The sequence below is a fragment of the Salvelinus alpinus genome, chromosome 11 (genome assembly GCF_045679555.1).
Source record: "Salvelinus alpinus chromosome 11, SLU_Salpinus.1, whole genome shotgun sequence".
Classification (NCBI taxonomy): domain Eukaryota; kingdom Metazoa; phylum Chordata; class Actinopteri; order Salmoniformes; family Salmonidae; genus Salvelinus; species Salvelinus alpinus.
Window position 1 is genome coordinate 30,766,820 of NC_092096.1, and position 20,641 is coordinate 30,787,460.

Below are 20,641 nucleotides of genomic sequence, written 5' to 3' on the forward strand. Positions count from 1 at the left end.
ATTGCCATAAAGTTGGAAGCACAGAATTGTCTAGAATGTCATTGTATGCTGTAGCATTAAGATTTCCCTTCACTGGAACTAAGGCGCCTAGCCGAACCATGAAAAACAGCCCCAGACCATTATTCCTCCTCCACCAAACTTTACAATTGGCACTTTGTGTTCGGGCAGGTAGAGTTCTCCTGGCATCCGCCAAGCGTGATTCATCACTCCAGAGAACGCATTTCCACTGCTCCAGAGTCCAATGGAGGCCCGATGCTTGGCTGCTCTGTCATGGAAACCCATTTCATGAAGCTCCCAACAAACAGTTATTGAGCTGACATTGCATCCAGAGGCAGTTTGGAACTCGATAGTGAGTGTTGCAACCGAGGACAGACATTTTTATGCGCTACGCGCCTCAGCACTCGGCGTTCCCATTCTGTGAGCTTGTGTAGCCTACTACTTCGCGGCTGAGCCATTGTTGCTCCTAGACGTTTCCACTCCACAATAACAGAACTTACAGTTGACTGGGTCAGCTCTAGCAGGGCAGAAACTTGACGAACTGACTTGTTGGAAAGGTGTCATCCTATAAAGGTGCCACGTTGAAAGTCACTGAACTCAGGCCTCCCGAGTGGCGCATCGGTCTAAGGCACTGCATCGCACTGCATCGCATTGCATCGCAGACCCGAGTTCGATCCCAGGCTGTGTCACAACCGGCCGTGACCGGGAGTCCCATAGGGTGGCGCACAATTGGCCCAGTGTCGTCCGGGTTAGGGAAGGGTTTGGCCAGGAGTCTTTACTTGGCTCATCGCGCTCTAGCGACTCCTTGTGGCGGGCCGGGCACCTGCAGGCTGACTTCGGTCATCAGTTGAACAGTGTTTCCTCTGACACATTGGTGCGGCTGGCTTCCGGGTTAAGCAGTCAGGTATTAACCTTTCATTGCTACCCATCCCGGATCCGGGAGCATCCTCAGCTCTAGCAGGGCAGAAACTTGACGAACTGACTTGTTGGAAAGGTGTCATCCTATAAAGGTGCCACGTTGAAAGTCACTGAACTCAGGCCTCCCGAGTGGCGCATCGGTCTAAGGCACTGCATCGCACTGCATCGCATTGCATCGCAGACCCGAGTTCGATCCCAGGCTGTGTCACAACCGGCCGTGACCGGGAGTCCCATAGGGTGGTGCACAATTGGCCCAGTGTCGTCCGGGTTAGGGAAGGGTTTGGCCAGGAGTCTTTACTTGGCTCATCGCGCTCTAGCGACTCCTTGTGGCGGGCCGGGCACCTGCAGGCTGACTTCGGTCATCAGTTGAACAGTGTTTCCTCTGACACATTGGTGCGGCTGGCTTCCGGGTTAAGCAGTCAGGTATTAACCTTTCATTGCTACCCATCCCGGATCCGGGAGCATCCTCATCAAAAAAGCTGACTAGCATAGCCTAGCCTAACGCGACAGGGATATCATATAATATAATTTTCATGAAATCACAAGTCCAATACAGCAAATGAAAGATAAACATCTTGTGAATCCAGCCATCATTTCCGATTTTTAAAATGTTTTACAGCGAAAACACAATATGTATTTCTATTAGCTAACCACAATAGCAAAAGACTCAACCGCATATTTTCAAAATGTTTCTACCGCATAGGTAGCTATCACAAAACCGACCAAATAGAGATATAATTAGTCACTAACCAAGAAACAACTTCATCAGATGACAGTCTTATAACATGTTATACAATAAATGTATGTTTTGTTCGAAAATGTGCATATTTGAGGTATAAATCATAGTTTTACATTGCAGCTACCATCAAAAATATCACCAAAGCAGCCAGAATAATTACAGAGAGCAACGTGAAATACCTAAATACTCATCATAAAACATTTATGAAAAATACATGGTGTACAGCAAATGAAAGATAAACATCTTGTGAATCCAGCCAATATTTCCGATTTTTTAAGTGTTTTACAGCGAAAACACAATATAGCCTTATATTAGCTTACCACAATAGCCAAACACACAAATGCATTTATTAGCAGCAAAAGGTAGCGATCGCAAAAACCAGCAAAAGATATAAAATGAATCACTAACCTTGACCAATTTCATCAGATGACAGTCTTATAACATCAGGTTATACAATACACTTATGTTTTGTTCGAAAATGTGCATATTTAGAGCTGCAAACCGTGGTTATACATTGTGAATATGTAGCATCGATTCACCAAATTGTCCGGAGCTATTTTGGACACTCACCTAATCTGACCAAAGAACTCATCATAAACTTTACTAAAAAATACATGTTGGACAGCAAATGAAAGATACACTAGTTCTTAATGCAACCGCCGTGTTAGATTTTTTAAAATAACTTTACCATAACAAACAGCTTACGTTATAGCGAGACAGCGCCTGCCAAAACGCGAATAATAGGACTCAACATTTTCCACAGAAATACAAAATAACATCATAAATTGTTCTTACTTTTGCTGAGCTTCCATCAGAATCTTGTACAAGGAGTCCTTTGTCCAGAATAAATCGTTGTTTGGTTTTAGAATGTCCTTCTCTCCTGTCGAATTCGCTCCACAAGGCTAGCCAATGTTGATGACGTTCCCAATTTCTCTCGACGCAGAGAACGGAAAACTCCAAAAGTCCCATTAAACGTTGAATAAACTGATGAAACTCGGTTGAAAAAACCAACTTTTTGATGTTTTTCTAATATGTATCAAATAAAAACAAAGCCGGAGATATTAGCCGTGTATACCGAACGCTTATCATAAGACAATAGGGAGGTGCTTCCCGCGCCTAGGTAGAGAAAGGAAAGTCTGGACACGTCATTCCAAGAGCTCTTGTTTGACCTCAGATCAAGCTAGACACCCCATTCCACCTTCCACTGCCTGTTGACATCTAGTGGAAGGCGTATGCAGTGCATGCATATCCATAAATATAAGGCAATTCAATAGGCAGGCCCTGGAACAGAGCATCGTTTTCAGATTTTTCACTTCCTGTCTGGAAGTTTGCTGCAAAATGAGTTCTGTTTTACTCACAGATATAATTCAAACAGTTTAGAAACTTGAGAGTGTTTTCTATCCAATAGTAATAATAATATGCATATTGTACGATCTAGAATAGAGTACGAGGCAGTTTAATTTGGGCACGATTTTTTCCAAAGTGGAAACAGCGCCCCCATATTGACAAGATTAAGGAGCGCGGTTTGACGGTCATGTTTCGGAGGACACATTACTCGACCTTTTCCTCTCCCGAGCCCGTTGGGGAGTTGCAGCAATGAGACAAGATCGTAATTGGATATCACGAAATTGGGGAGGAAAAAAATGTCACAGCTCTTCGGTTAGGCCATTCTACTGCCAATGTTTGTCTGTGGAGATTGCATGACTGTGTGCTCGATATTGTACACCTGGCAGCAACGAGTGTGGCTGAAATAGCCGAATCCACTAATTTAAAGGGGTGTCCACATACTTTTGCATATATAGTGTACCTTAGCTGGCATGCCTGCTGGCAAGGTTGGCAGACTTGAAATCTTTTACCCAGACTTTAGCAGAGAAGCATATTTAGTTTATTTAAAAAAAAATAACTACCAGTCAGGAGGATACAGACAGCTCAAGAGGTTTTTCTGCTTAGATATAAAGAAACAAATAAAAAAAATACATAAAATGTAGCATAATGATTATGGCTCTAGATTGCAGGAAAAAGCTGTTTCAGGTGTTTGAAAAAAAAAAAATCTACAACTTCCGGACGGGGGGCCTAGCCCCTCTCAGGACCACCCTCCAATCATCCTCAAGCACTTTGTGCCCCCGCCCCTGGATAGTTCTGCTTAATGAAAGAGACATGTTAGTGCTCACCATTGAATCCTGGAACGGGTTTGCCAGCCTGACCAGCAGGGGGAGACAGGGAGTTTCCCAGGCCAATACAGGAGGATGTGATGGCTGAGCCACTCTCTGATGAAAGGAGAGAGGGAGAAAGAGGACAGAGGGCATACAGGGTGAGATCATTAAGACTTTTACGCTTTTACTGCCACAACTCATGCAACTTCCACACTATTCTCCTATCTCTGCAACACACATGCACTTTATAAACACACATTCACACGTGCGTACACACACACATAGAAACATACACACGCATGCACACATGCGTGCGCGTTGTCCTCGAAGATCAACGTAACGTCACAATCTCAACTTTTTCCCACACAACCATAAAACGTTTTACAGAATGTGCAAAAGAGAACCAATACCTTTAAGTGGAATTTCATGAGTGTCATGCGTGTCATCAAAGCTGTGGTTGAGCCCTGTGTTCTTCCTGTGAGCACAGTTAACCTACATTACCAGAACTATGACAGCTCCTATGGGCTCTCTGACTCACACAACCAACCTCCACTCTACACAGCTGCTCCACTTTCCACTGAGATATCTCTGTCTATTCTGTCTCCCTGGTTCCAACCTAAATACAGCAGAACCATCAAAGAGGTGACACATCACACAGGGGAGGCTCTGATGGAGGATAGGAGAATATAACCAATTGTCACCACCGCAAATAGTTTTCTTGCTATATCCTCATCATTGTATCCTGTTGTCATGGAGATGTCTGAATGTGAGAGCACTCTAACTCTAAAATTTGATTTGATTTGAACCTACTTCACTTTCTTAGCTACCTTTTTGGACTAAGCTTCTATCCATATCATAAGGCATTCTTTGCTTGGAGGGGGGTTTGACTGTGATGGAGACGTCGCAGAACATCCCAGATCAATGGAGGGGAAGAAATGAATCCTCCTCCTCTAGCCACCAGGGCAGTGCCCTCTGAACTGGAGATGTTCTGCACCTCTCAGGGCTCATTAATCATCAGCAGGTTAATCCCTCCCTGTAGACTTCAAAGGCCTTCTACCTCCGGCCAACACTGAGGTCTCTCCCAATAGGAGACACAGAAGGGTGACACGTCTGCCCCGGTCCCACCTACCTGGTCAAAATTCAAGGCCTATCAGCCAGTGGCCTCAGCCACCTCAGTGACCAATGACAACAAACCAGCCAACGTTCTGCTTCCTCCTCAGGTGTGGAAGCAGGGAGATGACATGGTGTAGTATGCACACCATATGTTTACAGCTCTGTTTACACATGTTATATATACAGTGAGGGAAAAAAGTATTTGATCCCCTGCTGATTTTGTACGTTTGCCCACTGACAAAGATATTATCAGTCTATAATTTTAATGGTAGGTTTATTTGAACAGTGAGAGACAGAATAACAACATGCATGTCAAAAATGTTATAAATTTATTTGCATTTTAATGAGGGAAATAAGTATTTGACCCCTTCTCAATCAAAAAGATTTCTGGCTCCCAGGTGTCTTTCATACAGGTAACGAACGGAGATTAGGAGCACACTCTTAAAGGGAGTGCTCCTAATCTCAGTTTCTTACCTGTATAAAAGATACCTGTCCACAGAAGCAATCAATCAATCAGATTCCAAACTATCCACCATGGCCAAGACCAAAGAGCTCTCCAAGGATGTCAGGGACAAGATTGTAGACCTACACAGGGCTGGAATGGGCTACAAGACCATCGCCAAGCAGCTTGGTGAGAAGGTGACAACAGTTTCTGTGATTATTCGCAAATGGAAGAAACACAAAAGACCTGTCAATCTCCCTCAGCCTGGGGCTCCATGCAAGATCTCACCTCGTGAAGTTGCAATGATCATGAGAACGGTGAGGAATCAGCCCAGAACTACACAGGAGGATCTTGTCAATGATCTCAAGGCAGCTGGGACCATAGTCATCAAGAAAACAATTGGTAACACACTATGCCGTGAAGGACTGAAATCCTGCAGCGCCCGCAAGGTCCCCCTGCTCAAGAAAGCACATACATGCCCGTCTGAAGTTTGCCAATGAACATCTGAATGATTCAGAGAACAACTGGGTGAACGTGTTGTGGTCAGATGAGACCAAAATTGAGTTCTTTGGCATCAACCCAACTTGCCGTGTTTGGAGGAGGAGGAATGCTGCCTATGACCCCAAGAAACCATCCCCACCGTCAAACATGGAGGTGGAAACATTATGCTTTGGGGGTGTTTTTCTGCTAAAGGGACAGGACAACTTCACCGCATCAAAGGGACGATGGACGGGGCCATGTACCGTCAAATCTTGGGTGAAAACCTCCTTCCCTCAGCCAGGGTATTGAAAATGGGTCGTGGATGGGTATTCCAGCATGACAATGACCCAAAACACACGGCCAAGGCAACAAAGGAGTGGCTCAAGAAGAAGCACATTAAGGTCCTGGAGTGGCCTAGCCAGTATCCAGACCTTAATCCCATAGAAAATCTGTGGAGGGAGCTGAAGGTTCGAGTTGCCAAACGTCAGCCTCAAAACCTTAATGACTTGAAGAAGATCTGCAAAGAGGAGTGGGACAAAATCCCTCCTGAGATGTGTGCAAAACTGGTGGCCAACTACAAGAAACATCTGACCTCTGTGATTGCCAACAAGGGTTTTGCCACCAAGTACTAAGTCATGTTTTGCAGAGGGGTCAAATACTTATTTCCCTCATTAAAATGCAAATCAATTCATAACATTTTTGACATGCGTTTTTCTGGATTTTTTTGTTGATATTCTGTCTCTCACTGTTCAAATAAACCTACCATTAAAATTATAGACTGATCATTTCTTTGTCAGTGGGCAAACGTACAAAATCAGCAGGGGATCAAATACTTTTTTCCCTCACTGTATGTGGATAGATATCAATAAACCTGTGCAGAGTAGCTGTGTGTGTCTGCTCAGCCCACATATAGATCAGTGCAGAAACAGCAGATTCTAGCAACACGTGTAGACCGTGACAGACCTCTCTAAATGGGAACATGTGAGGATTACACAATAAACCCACTGATCTGTGGCAGCAGCGTCGTGTTTAAAATCACGCTGTTAGCAGCAGTCGTTGTAATTGCGGCGTAGATTTCAGACAGCAATTAAGCTGGAACAGAGATGAGCAGAGACAACCAATATAATGGCCCAATATATTTGCCCTCGCCGATTAAACACTTAGAAGGAAAACAATGCCCAGGGCTTAATGGTTTGCTTACATAACCAGGTACATTTGGGCTGTTAGTGGATACTAGAGCACAGAGAATAAAACCCCTTGGAACATCTCTGGGTTTTTTAAAGGCCACCTGCACCACTACCCAATTCCATGGGAAAAGTATAGATCTACAGTGCTTTATTAATTGATTGTTAACCAATCTTTGATCTTTGATCTTTGTTTCAAATGCTTTCATTTTGTCCTGAGTTCTTCCTCATGTGTAAGGGGCAACACATAGAGGTGAGAGAAGTGGACCAGCAGCCGGGAAGGCTTCTGGTTAAAGCCCTATGCCGGGCAACACAAAAATGAGAATGGAACTGAAATGGAAGGCTGCTGGACTCTGTCTGATAACATGTAACATCGCCTGTCGTTGTGCCCTTGAGAAAAGCACTTAACCCCCAGCAATTGCTCTCACTGCTGCTAACCTTATGCCTCTCAACGTGTCTGTGTTAGAGGTCTTCATGGGTCCACCCCAACTTGAATACACCGGACCTGACCTAGGACCCAAGCGGTTTGGTCCGTTCAGATCCGGGTTCCCCTTTTTTTTAATGATCGGACCGTTCGGATCCGGGTCTGATTGTCCTCAGGTCTGGGTCCAACCTCTAGTCTGTGTGTATCTGGGAGTGTTGAGAAAGACAGAAGGCACATTTCCATTCTAACCAATGGCCAATAATTTAACATGCTGCATACTGCAATAGCCTTGAAATTCAGAGCTGTTTTTATTCCAGCGAGTGGAAGGAAGGCCTATTAATATGTCACTGCACTGCTTAGTTCGCCATACTTTGAGTGCTCTTAAACAGCAAGGCTACGCTAAGCAGGAAAAAACAATCCCCATGGCACATTCAAAACATTGAAGCCGGACGTTATCATTATATTCCCAATGACAGGGAGAATTACCTAGTGAAAACAAGCAGAGTCGACTGAGCAAGGCTCCGGATGGTCACCAGAGAGAGGGATACTGAGAGGAAATCAGTGTGAAAACAGGTTTAGACATGGACGAGGGATGAAAGATGTGTGGGTCTCGCTCGCTCTCTCTCTCTCTCTATCTCAGTGGTCAGATATCAGTACGCGAGCACATCAATCTTCTCCAGACAGACGGATCTGTTGGGTCTGTGGTGGTGAGAGGCTGTTTGAGAGTGATGAATTAAGGGACACTGTGAGAGGCCATGCAGTGGGTGGGAGAAAAGGGGAGGGAGAGGAGAGGAAGGGAGGTAGCATTGTGCCCTTTCATAACAGGGTGCCGTCTAAAAGCCAAGAGCCATCATTGGTCTGTTTGTACAGACACAGAGCTACACAAATCCTTTATCTTTGTTCTGGCATCTCTGACGTATGAATACTAATGAATCCTCTCCCAGAATCACCTTGACTTGCTCTTCTCTTTAATCTCACATTGACGTTTACACAACCACATACCACACATGCACAAACACACAAAAGCAAGCATACACACGCGCGTACACACACACACACACACACACACACACACACACACACACACACACACACACACACACACACACACACACACACACACACACACACACACACACACACACACACACACACACACACACAAACAGACAATCTTGAGTCAGACAATTATCTGGCCATTCCTGTCCTTCATCTGACCCTTCTCCAATGTCAGGTGTCAGATCTCAGGGGGCAGACTGTGTGTGTGTGTGTGTGTGTGTGTGTGTGTGTGTGTGTGTGTGTGTGTGTGTGTGTGTGTGTGTGTGTGTGTGTGTGTGTGTGTGTGTGTGTGTGTGTGTGTGTGTGTGTGTGTGTGTGTGTTTCTGTGAGTCTGTGCCTGCGACTGTGTGTGTGTGTAGAGAGCGGGGGGGATTGGGTTGTCCCGATGATGAGCTGTTGCTGGGGTAACTTTGGGTTGTCCTGGTGATGTGCGGTTGCTGGGGCAACTCTAAGTCAGAGGATGACCGTGCTCAGACACCAGGCCCAAGGTCAGCAGACCCCTACTGGGGCAGAGCTAAGAGAGTGAGAGGAGATGGCAAACATTCCTGCATCACTGTCCTACCTCTCATCTCTCTACTGACCTGTCTGAACCAATAGACCAGTATAAAGAAAACCCTGGATTGAGTAGGTGTGTCCAAACTTTTGACTGGTACTGTATATGGTCCCGTGTGGCTCAGTTGGTAGAGCATGGCACTTGCAACGCCAGGGTTGTGGGTTCATTCCCCACGGGGGGACCAGGATGAATATGTATGAACTTTCCAGTTTGTAAGTCGCTCTGGATAAGAGCGTCTGCTAAATGACTTAAATGTAAATGTAATGTATATACACACATATACACTGTATATGTATATATATATACATAGACCTACAGTTGAAGTCGGAAGTTTACATACACTTAAGTTGAAGTCATTAAAACTCGTTTTTCAACCACTCTGTCACGCCCTGGCCATAGAGAGACTTTTATTCTCTATTTTGGTTAGGCCAGGGTGTGACTAGGGTGGGCATTCTAGTTTCTTTATTTCTATGTTTTCTATTTCTTTGTGTTTGGCCGGGTGTGGTTCTCAATCAGAGGCAGCTGTCTATCGTTGTCTCTGATTGAGAATCATACTTAGGTAGCCTTTTCCCACCTGGGTTTGTGGGTAATTGTTTTCTGTTTAGTTTAGTTACCTTACAGAACTGTTCATTAGTCTCTTTGTTATTTTTGTTCAAGTGTTCTAAATTATTAAAATTATTATGAATACGCTGCGCTGCGCTTTGGTCCACTCCTTCTTCATCAGATGAGCGCCACACACTCCACAAATGTATTGCGAACAAACTATACTTTTGGCAAGTCGGTTAGGACATCTACTCTGTGCATGACACAAGTAATTTTTCCAACAATTGTTTACAGACAGATTATTTCACTTATAACTCACTGTGTCTCAATTCCAGTGGGTCAGAAGTTTAGATACAGTAACTTGTCTGTGCCTTTAAACAGCTTGGGAAATTCCAGAAATGATGTCAAGGCATTAGAAGCTTCTGATAGGTTAATTGACATCATTTGAGTCAATCGTAGGTGTACCTGTGGATGTATTTCAAGGTCTACCTTCAAAATCAGTGCCTCTTTGCTTGGCATCATTTGGAAATCAAAAGAAATCAGCCAAGACCAGCCAAGCCAAGACTCCAAAAATCTGGTTCATCCTTGGAAGCAATTTCCAAACGCCTAAAGAAACCGAGTTCATCTGTACAAACAATAGTAAGCAAGTATAAACACCATGGGACCACGCAGTTGTCATACCGCTGAGGAAGGAGACGTGTTCTGTCTCCTAGAGATGAACATGCCTTGGTGCGAAAAGTGCAAATCAATCCCAGAACAACAGCAAAGGACCTAGTGAAGATTCTGGAGGAAACAGGTACAAAAGTATCTATATCCACAGTAAAACGAGTCCTATATCGACATAACTTGAAAGGCCGCTCAGCAAGGAAGAAGCCACTGCTCAAAAACCGCCATAAAAACCCAGACTACGGTTTGCAACTGCACATGAGGACAAAGATCGTACTTTTTGGAAAAATGTCCTTTGGTCTGATGAAACAAAAATTGAACTGTTTGGCCATAATGACCATCGTTATGTTTGGAGGAAAAAGGGGGAGGCGTGCAAACCGAAGAACACCATCCCAACCGCGAAGCACTGGGGTGGCAGCATCATGTTGTGGGGGTGCTTTTCTGCAGGAGGAACTGGTGCACTTCACAAAATAGATGGCATCATGAGGCAGGAAAATTATTTGGATATATTGAAGCAACATCTCAAGACATCAGTCAGGAAGTTAAAGCTTGGTCGCAAATGGGTCTTCAAAATAGTCAATGCCCCCAAGCATACTTCAAAGTTGTGGCAAAATGTCTTAAGGACAAGAAATTCAAGGTATTGGAGTGGCCATCACAAAGCCCTGACCTCAATCCTATAGAAAATGTGTGGGCAGAACTGAAAAAGCGTGTGCGAGCAAGGAGGCTTACAAACCTGACTCAGTTACACCAGCTCTGTCAGGAGGAATGGGCCAAAATTCACCCGACTTATTGTGGGAAGCTTGTGGAAGGCTACCCGAAATGTTTGACCCAAGTTAAACAATTTAAAGACAATGCTACCAAATAGTAATTGAGTGTATGTCAACGTCTGACCCACTAGGAATGTGATGAAAGAAATAAAAGCTGAAATAAATCATTCTGACATTTCACATTCTTAAAATAAAGTGGTGATCCTAACTGACCTAAGACAGATAATTGTTATTAGGATTAAATGTCAGGAATTGTGAAAAACTGAGTTGAAATGTATTTGGCTAAGGTGTATGTAAACTTCCGACTTCAACTGTATATGTGCTATGCAGTAATTTAATGTATTCCGTTCTATTTTGGATCAGAGTATATTATAAACCAGTTCGTTTGAGTATATTGTCTGGTATGACACACAATTACTTGTTTACTGCTCTAAATACATTGGAAAACAGTTTATTATAACAACAAGGATGGGGCCTCCCGAGTGGCGCAGCGGTCTAAGGCACTGCATTATACCTGCAGTAGTGCTAGAGGCGTTACTACAGACCAGGTTCTTTCCCAGGCTGTGCCACAAGTGGTTGAACGGTGTTTCCTCCGACATATTGGTGTGGCTGGCTTCCGGGTCAAGCTGGCGGTTGTTAAGGAGCTCAGTTAGGCAGGTCATGTTTCGGAGGACGCATAACTCCACTTTCGCCTCTCCCGAGCTCATTGCAGCGATGACACAGATTGAAAAAGGGGGTACATAAAAAAACAATTAAAAAAAACAATAAGGCACCTCAGTGGTTTGTGGGATATGACCAATATACCACAGCTAAGGGCTGTATCCAGGCACCTAAGAACATCCCTTAGTCGTGGTATATTGGCCATATACCACACCCCCTCAGGCTTTATTGCTTAAATGTAGAGTAACTTCCTCAGGCCCTGGCTTGATAGGTGTGTCCCAGACAGGATCTGAGGAAAGGTCCACGCCTTACCACTCTTACAGAACATTTGCATATCTGTTTTAGAGCTTCAACTGTCTGGAGTCCTGTCCAGACAGTCTGACAAGCTCCCAGCCAGCAGTGAGCTGAGGTGCCAGACTGGGGCAGAGCTACAGCACTGCTGGTTAATAGGCCCTTCTGGTTGGAGCAGCTGTACCTGGGAGGGAGAAAGCCTCCATGGAGGTCACAGCTGCTGCTCAGCTCTGGATCACACAGCATGTGACAGACATGCACAAACTTACGTACGCAGATGAACAGGTAGAGGAGTAGAAAGGGAAACTGCCGTCATACCTGCTCTAATAGAATCTCAAATTCCTCTCCCTCAAACCCACAGTGGAATGTTCATGCATACACATTTTCTCATTACAAAATTACCTCTGTAATAAGAAATACCAGCTTTACGGCCTATGGAGTTTAAACAAGGCACTAGCAGCCTCTAGTGAGAGGCTCTCACACACACACACACACACACACACACACACACACACACACACACACACACACACACACACACACACACACACACACACACACACACACACACACACACACACACACACACACACACACACACACACACACACACACACACACACACACACACACACACACACACACACACACACACACACACACACACACACACACACACACACACACACACACACACACACACAGTCTCGGAGGAGAGCCAGGCTGTAAATACGCTCGCGGCTTCGCCCACCACGAACCAGGAAACTCTTAATGAGCCAGTCTGTGGGACGGGAGCCATATGGTAATGAGTGACATGCTAGGTGTGACACGCCACGCAAATCCACAGGTGGGTACAGAAAACAAGGAAAGGTTGGCCAAAGGAAGGGCTTCATCTGAAAATAGATTGTGTATGTAATGTGTATCTGGGTAGTAGGGTAAACAAAGGACACACTAGGTATTTTTATTTGGCTGCAATCCTTTGAATTATCTGGTAATGGGATGTAGTCTTATAGCTTTAGATAAAGGGACCAAGTACGTTTCCATTACACGTTACCCTAGTAGCATGACTGTAACGTGGGAGGAGATACTACCACTAACCTAGCCCCTGTTGGGAGGTGAAACGGGTTAACAAACTTCAAGTCCCATACCCATGTGGTTACTTGAGGTTGCATCCACTGGAAACGCAGTGAAGTTACGTGGCCATCCATAATAAGTGTTAAGCTGTGTAGTTAAGGTTTCCTCTTAACCTCCTGACTCTCTGGGGCGTAATCATGTTGGACTTTAGAGCCTCAAGTGCCAAGCACAAAGCTACTGGTTTTCATGTTGGTTAGGAGGCTGCTTAGAGGAGGCTGTGTGAACACACACAGAGCCACTTCACATGGTGGCATTGACCCACAGACAGGACTGGCTACTCTCTAGTGCAGAGCACAGGGCCAGGAGAATGAACTCTCTAACTCTACAGTCAGAATGAGATCAAGAAAGAAACACCGTAGTTGTAAAGGAAAGTCATTATTTCTAAACCTCATTTGCTGCAAAACGTAGGATCCTGTTTCTAATTGCACTTTAATTTATAACCTCACAAAGGTTTATTTAATTGCAATTCATTATGCACCCATTTGTGTAATATCACAGTCTAGTACTTAATTGTTCAGCTTCTATTCATCATCTCTGTGTGATGATTACCAAAGGTCTCTTCCTATCAGAGAACAGACGTCTCGTGTACTGCTCCTAGACATATTTCACCACCATGTTACAATGAACCTTCGTACTGAGACAGAGCTTTAAAGGAAAGAGCCTTTAGCTGCAGCTTGGGCTACAGGGGCTGGACAGAGGGGGGACAGAGACCCAGCCGCCTGCCCTCCCTGCATCTCTAATCGCTGCTTCCCATCAGCCACTTCACCCTAGTGAGCCAGACCCTGCCAACTGGAAATATTCTGGTTGCCCGGCAACACCGATGACATCAGCAACCATCATCAGCCGTCCCTCCAACCCCAGGCACTTGGGGTCTTAAAATAGCGACACAGATTATTATCAGGCTTCAAAATAGCAGCCATTTTCTCTGCTTTCTTCCTGGATACACAGGGGAAAATGAGCCAGTATTCAGACAGATTTGGATAAAGGGGTGGGGGTCAGAGACTGCTGTGGGTGTCTGACTGAAGTTAATAGATGTGACTGTCTGTGATGTAACAGAAATGGAGACAGAGTGGATACTCTTGATAGGGGAGATAGAGAGGGGAGAGTGAAAGAGAGCGAGAGAGAGAGAGAGAGAGAGAGAGAGAGAGAGAGAGAGAGAGAGAGAGAGAGAGAGAGAGAGAGAGAGAGAGAGAGAAAGAGAGAGAGAGAGAGAGAGAGAGAGAGAGAGAGAGAGAGAGAGAGAGAGAGAGAGAGAGAGAGAGAGAATGATTGACGTGCACAATGTATCAGCGAATCAGCTGAGAGTGTGTGTCTGAGTGCACATGAAAGTAACGAGCGCACAAATCACTTCTACTTTATATCAATAAAGTCATCTTACCCACTGGCCCTGCAAAATGACATCTGATTTGGAGAACGAAAACGAAGAAAAAACTCATTCAAATTCAAAGCCAAATTGGTCAATCAGTCAAACTCTGCCTGTAAGCTTGTTTACATAATTGAAATATGCTGTTCATATGAGATCACTGACAAGTTAGACACATTTAGCTGAGACTAATCAGAGGCAACATTTAGTAGAAGAGTTTGAAGCGAGCTGTTGATGTGCCGTGCCATTTTCATCAAACACAATTAAGAGGAACATATTTCTCACACTCTTACTGTTGCTGTTCAGTAGACACAACACTCCTGCAGTGACAGACGAGAAAGAATTCTGTTCAAAACACCTGCCCCTTTGTAAAAACTCATTTACAGTTCTTTGAAGGCTGAAGGAGGAAAGGAACACTTATATCCACTACTGTACAGAAGCCTCTCTACTCATATCTACTCTGTCTGCCATTTCATAACAAACAGCACGGCCTCCTACAGTAGTTCCACTGTGAGTTCCTACTGTTTGAAACCCAGGGCCCACAGTACATGTGAGGAGTTCCCTGGGTGGTCAAGACGAGGCAGAGACACTGCTCCTGGCTCTCTGTGATGATACAGTTTGCCACACAGCAGTGGTACATAACTATACTAGGTTTGCTCCAGGGTAGAGAGAAGCCCAGGAAATGGCCAGGGACTTCTGCTTTCAAGCTGTGATACATTTCATTTTCTCAGATGGAAGGCAGCCAGCCTTTACAGAGCATGAATGCTCTGAGTACTATTTCACTCTGATTCTAGATCAGTGATCTGGCAGACAGCCTCTTCCATTCAGATCATCTTCCACCACCTTAATACTGACTCTAGATCAGTGGTCTGAAAGTGGTCAGACCACAGAATTATATCTTCATTTAATAGGATCTCTACGGGTCAGACAGCCTCTCTTTGCGGTGTCTTCTAATTCAGATTACCACACGTCGCCCGCCCGCCTTTAAAATCTCTATCTCTCTGGACCTCCATTCCTGCTGATTGTCATGCCATCGATTTCAGCTTTCCTTTGCTGAATATTACATTGGAAAGAGATTACAGGGCGTGTTGTGGAATGATTTGTGAAAATTACAAGAGTAATTGATTTTGTTCAATTTGTATCCATTTTGCAGGGAGCTAGTAGATCAGCCTGGGTAGGCTCAGCAGTAAAGCCCCTGGATGGAGACAGCATGACTGCATTTGAAAGACAAATCTTTACAGGCATCTTACATTCTTTATAAATAAGTGGAAGTGTGTGATGGATTATTCAACAAACAACTGTCCATGGAATGCATTCCAAAGGCGTTGTACTTTGATTTCCGAGAATGTCTTAAAGTTAGATTTGTGAGAACCCACCCAAACGTTTCAAAAGTAACATGTTTGGAATAATAATGTTGGGAATAATACCAATAACTGTGTTGTTTTTAAATCATGTGTTTTTTCAGTGATCTTGGGATTACTGCAAGATCATTATGCATTAAATGCACAAGCCTCTCCAGAACCCTAGGCTGCAAGCCAATGTCAACCTGCACCACAGTTAGGATTTTGCCATTGCTGCAGTTCGCCTTCCTCTTCTCATGAGAAGACAAGACTGGGGCTGATAAATGGGTTTGATGGATCACCTGTCACAGAGAGGTTGAAGCACAGTGTGCTGAAATCCTTAGATGACATGTGACTTAATCCAGTACAGGAGGGAGAAATCAGAAACTTACTGCCACAGCCTGTCAGGTTGTTCCACAGGACTTAATTATGCATGCCTTCTCCCAGAGTCAAAATCAAATTACTGCAGAGGTTTTATTTTCCAGCTGTCAATATAAAGGGAAATGTTTTAGCCCAAAGTTTGGGGCCCATTTCTAAACCTCTGGCAGAAACTCCGATGCTCTAGAAGGCTTGTGTGACAGTGGAGAACAGAACATGCCTGCAGCTTCCTCATCTCTCACAATAACACAGATTGCTCTCATTCATTATGGTCCCTTTAACATATTGACAGACAGACAGACAGACAGACAGACAGACAGACAGACAGACAGACAGACAGACAGACAGACAGACAGACAAAGCCCAGGGTGAGAGAGGACTTTTGGTTATTGTCAGAGACAGACTCCTCTACTCTCCAGTGAACAGGTTGAGAACTGCAGGCCTTTATTCCCAGTTATGGCTTTGAGGTTAGTGCTGCCGCCAATCACACAGCCTGCAGTGGATGAAGCTCCCTGGTCTGGACTGCCCTAGCACCACAGAGAAGCTGGGAAGGTGCCAGGGTTATTATTCCAACTCAATCTATCAGCAGTCTGAGGTTTGACTGAACTTCAGCGAACCGTAGGCGGACAGTGTGAAGGAATCCTATCATACCTCTCAGGGCTAGGACTGACAGAGAGAGCACCAAGGATATGCTCTGAGAATCAGCCTGTCGTCTCTGATAAACCTCACATCAACACCACAACTATGGAGAAGAACCACCTCGTAGGAGAGTTAAAGAGCCGGGAAAGGAACTGGGCGCGGACACACACACACACACACACACACACACACACACACACACACACACACACACACACACACACACACACACACACACAGACACACAGACACACAAACACACACACACACACACACACACACACACACACACACACACACACACACACACACACACACACACACACACACACACACACACACACACACACACACACACACACACACACACACACACACACACACACACGGACACACATACACAAAGAGAATGGATGAGCTAGACACAAAGGACAAGCTGGGGAAGGAAGGAGTCTTTTGAAGACATCCAGACTGATAGATGTCTCATAAACCCGTCCTCTGAGCAATGTGCTGGACAGGCTCTGAGACTCTCCTGCAAACAGGAAGAGTAGAAGACAGCCAGTGGCTTTACACTCATCTGAACTGTGTGTTTGATGTGTGTGTGCATATGTGTTTGCATTCGTGTGTGTGTGTGTATGTGTGCCTGTGTGGCATCTGGCCATTCAGATCACACTGTACCAGCCAGCCAGTAGGAGCCCGTCTTTGATCTATCTATTCGCTGTGGAAACTGTGTGTGTGTCAGGGCCACATGCTGGGATGTTAATCACTCACCCCCCACTCATCCCCCATTGGCCCCTCAGAGTAGATTTACACCCTTGCCAAAAAGCTTTACGTAATAATGCCTGTGTGGCGTGCCTGCTAAAACAGCACTCATGACTGATCAGTGAAATATGAGGAGAGTGGCGCCAAAGAGAGGGGTCAATTCCATTTCAACTCTGTTAGCGCTAGTGGAATTAACTGAGGTTCAATTGATCAATGTGACATTTCCTCTGTTTTTCCAGTTCACCAGCTGCATTTAAATTCTTCGGAAATCGATTGGAATTAAAATGGAATTTACCTTAACTCTGGGGCAAAGCACTCCTAAGCACAAAGCACTCCTACAGGTTTCCATATACACTGACTATACAAAACATTAAGAACACCTGCTCTTTCCATGACAGACTGACCAGGTGAATCCAGGTGAAATCTATGATCCCATATTGATGTCACTTGTTAAATATACTTCAATCAGTGTAGATGAAGGGGAGGAGACAGGTTAAAGAAGGATTTTCAAGCCTTGAGACAATTGAGACATGGATTGTGTATGTGTGCCATTCAGAGGGTGAATGGGCAAGACAAAAGATTTAAGTGCCTTTGAACGGGGTATGGTAGTAGGTGCCAGGTGCACCGGTTTGTGTCAAGAACTGCAAACGCTGCTGTTTCTTTCCAGGCTCATCAGTTTCCCGTGTGTATCTAAAATGGTCCATCACTCAAAGGACATCCAGACAACTTGACACAACTGTGGGAAGCATTGGAGTCAACATGGGCCAGCATACCTGTGGAACGCTTTTGACACCTTGTAGAGTCCATGTCCCGAATAATTTAGGCTGTTCTGAGGGCTAAAGGGGGTGCAAATAGGGCTGTTATGGTGACCGTATTAACGCCACACCGGAGTTCACGAATCATGACAGCAGTCAAATTCCATGTGACCGTTTAGTCACGGTAATTAGGCTTTTCCAAGCTCTGATGCTGCTGATGGTCATTAGTATCCCACCAAACTTGCTAACTGCAGCACTCTATTGTCAGCAGTCTATTGTCCCTCTAATCACTCTGACATCAATGCAAATGTGATCGAAAATCATGAGAGCCCATGAGCTCATGTTGCCAATATTTCTATAGGCTATGCAATTGCGTGAGAAAACTGTTTTTTTGAATTTCACCTTTATTTAACCAGGTAGGTCATTTGAGAACAAGTTCTCATTTACAACTGCGACCTGGCCAAGATAAAGCAAAGCAGTGAAACAAAAACAACAACACAGAGTTACACATGGGATAAACAAACATACAGTCAATAACACAATAGAAAAATCTATATAGAGTGGAGTGATGGCTTCTATTAAAAAGAGGAGGATCCCATCAACTTTCTATAGGCTAGGCCTACTATATTTATTTCTCAACTTTCCTAAAATTAAGCGCTCTTTACAACAGGAGTATAGTCTACCTGACTGGCATGAAAATGAACCACAGGAAAGCGTCCTCCATTTGTTATTTAAGTGCATAGATGACATGTATTTTTTCCCGCTGCCCCTGCTTCGAGACAGTTGCATGATAATGGTCCATTCTAAATCAAAACAAATTTCACACATATGTTATTTAGTATATGTAAAGTGTGAATTAATTATATATTATCACTTGTGAATGATTCCCAGCGTAAGGCAAGAAACAGCACATGCTTTTTTTGCGACTTTTTCAAATTATAGTTCCACACCTCATGTACCCTTGCCCATAGGCCTATATGTTTTGATAAGGATTGTATCACAATTAAAGTGGCCAAATAACTTCTTAAAGTGAAGCATGTTAATCTGCTTCACAACAGGTGCAGGGCTTAACTGGCATACATACGCAGCACGTGAGTTTCAAGTTTGCGGAATAACATTTTCACTATAAAAATGTACCCTTATAATAAAAGCATTACATGCATAAACACATTTGTGGTCACTTTTGAGAATGTTTCATTAGCGGGAAAATACTATTCGCGCTTATAGCATTGCTGCGCTCATAATGTGCAGAAATAGCCTAATAGTTTATCAACATTTTAAGCTGTTGTATCAGGCTCATTGCTTAAAACTGTTTTTTTGATGCTAGTGGTTGTATTAATTTGGCATCTATCGCATCTGTCCCAGTCTATGTTTGGAATATTTATTTCTCGCACAGAATAGAATAGGTAAACTTTTGTACTATGGGGGATAGTAGATTGACATAGTCTAGTGCTTTTGCTGTTCGTTAGGTCTACTCATCTTGTTGGCTGCCGAAAAGTAAATGTGGACAGTTCTTCCAATATCTTCAATATGCGCCTCGTTATTGGATAAGGATGCCCAGTTGCGTCCCCGATGTGTCTGTCTTCACTTGTAGCAGATGAGAAAGACCCGCTCACATTATGGAGAGCCATGTGAGCGAGAGGTGCTTCAGTACGCAGCTGGGAGAAGGGAATTATAATTATTATATTCAGTCCAAGGGCACAATGGCTACTAGCCTCAAAAGGCATGGATTTCTTTTAGGGGGCATTACGGCCACACAAAGGGGATGCAGCCGGGAAATTCGAGGCATTATCAAGTGCTTGTCAAATTGTGAATGAGAGAATGATGAAGTGTGTACAGCCTGCACAAAAAACAAAGCAGAAATCATGCCTTCCATGCAACTTTTTTTAAATCATCATTAGTCGCATCACGCAGCCTTAGAATGTATTAAAAATCAGAACCTATACCACAACATTTGTATCACAACTAAAGTTACATAAATACATAAATAACATATAGGAGTACCTGCTTCTTTGTTAACCGCTCAACACAGAATAGCCGCATGTGCGCACTCACTCAAATCGTTTGGAGAAAATATCCTTTCTATTTTATTCAGCTTTGTTCAATTGTATTCTTCATACTATAAAATAATGCCATGGAATTCTAAGCAAATCTTGTCTGCTAAATGAACTATTGTAGCTCACAGCCATATGGCATAGCCAGATCAGTATCTAACATAAGGACAACTCAGAATATGCTATTCTGTTCTTCTGAAATAGACTACATTTTCTTCATATCATGT

General features: G+C 44.1%; 1 pseudogene; it reads right to left on the bottom strand.

Annotated features, from left to right (window-relative positions):
* LOC139533293 (acyl-CoA synthetase short-chain family member 3, mitochondrial-like) overlaps positions 1 to 20,641 on the bottom strand; it is a 43,140-nt pseudogene that overhangs the window by 5,743 nt on the left and 16,756 nt on the right.